Here is a 1,127-nt window from a genome sequence, read left to right as displayed (position 1 = left end):
TCATGGAGTCCCAGGATAATGCTGATTTGGGTGTTATTTGCTTGGGGTCTTTTATTGCCCACACCAAAGCTGAGTACTAGAGAAAGCAGAGTGTGCCATTTATGAGACAGACAAGTCTCTTGGCCTCTTTGTACCTTAGTTTCCTCATTTGAAAAAATGAATAGATTTTAAGACATACTTTTCAGAGTTCATACTAGGCTTATTACAACCACCGAACCAATAAGTGGATGATGTTTTTACACATAGTTTTTTTTTTTTTTACATGTATTCATTTTCTATTTCACTTACAATTTGTGTAAAAACTGCATTCCATGCCAGGCCTGAAATGTTCCAAAGCTCAGTTCTGTGAGTAAATTGCAACCAAGATTTCTAAAAAAAAAAAAAAAAAAAAAGACACAAGCAAAAGAAGAACCAAAGATATTCTTTCAGAACATTTATCCTTTGGCAGTGATTCCAATTTATATATGATGAAACATAACCTCAATACTCTCCATACACTGAAGAAATCTCACTATGGAAGATACTTACTTTTGGAAAAAAATTTGCACGAAAGATTTATACTTTCATGTTTATACATGTGGTGCCTTAGATACAAATCAGTCAATGTTCTATAAATACTTGTGTTAAGTAATCTTTATTTCTCTAGAAAAATGTTTCACAACATCAGCATTATTGACATCTATGGTTGGATCGTCTCTGTTAGGAGGGGCGGTCCTGCGCATTGTGGGGTGTTTAGCAGCCTCTGCCCACTAGATGCCAGTAGTTCATCTACAGTCTGACAACCATAAATGTTTCCAGACACTGCCAAATGTCACCCGGGTGCAAAATCACCCCGGTTGAGAACCACTGCTCTAGAATGATTCAGTCTGATCTATACAAAAGTCTCACACTAATCTTTGCTACAGACAAAAAAGATTTGCTACATACTTTTAGTAGCTTTCTACTAATAAAATTTCAATCCTATTTCAAAATGATTATAACAAAGAGGCTTACAATTAAGTTTCACAAAAATTCCAAGTATAATGAAATTATATTTGTAACTTACATAAACTGCAAAAAAGGTAGTGGTTCAAATGTACGTCTTTCAATAGATTGTATTTTATTGCAGGATAAATCTCTAGGAAAAG

At 34.3% G+C, this 1,127-nt stretch overlaps 1 long non-coding RNA gene across 2 annotated transcripts; it reads right to left on the bottom strand.

Annotated features, from left to right (window-relative positions):
* LOC145719273 (uncharacterized) lies at positions 1-1,121 on the bottom strand. 2 transcript variants are annotated; one of them, XR_014142282.1, is made up of 3 exons: positions 1,046-1,121; positions 289-369; positions 1-76 (listed from the first exon to the last, which is right to left on the bottom strand). It is a non-coding gene; the product is annotated as an uncharacterized LOC145719273 (long non-coding RNA). The 2 variants fall into 2 exon arrangements; XR_014142281.1 differs by lacking the exon at positions 1-76 and having other exon boundaries at positions 165-369.
* Between the last annotated feature and the right edge of the window lie 6 nt (positions 1,122-1,127).

Source organism: Leptonychotes weddellii, unplaced genomic scaffold (assembly GCF_054177405.1).
Source record: "Leptonychotes weddellii isolate Sample4059 unplaced genomic scaffold, ASM5417740v2 HiC_scaffold_36811, whole genome shotgun sequence".
In the NCBI taxonomy this organism is placed as follows: Eukaryota; Metazoa; Chordata; class Mammalia; order Carnivora; family Phocidae; genus Leptonychotes; species Leptonychotes weddellii.
Note: the sequence above shows the minus strand (reverse complement) of the source record. Positions and strands in the feature narration are given on the sequence as shown.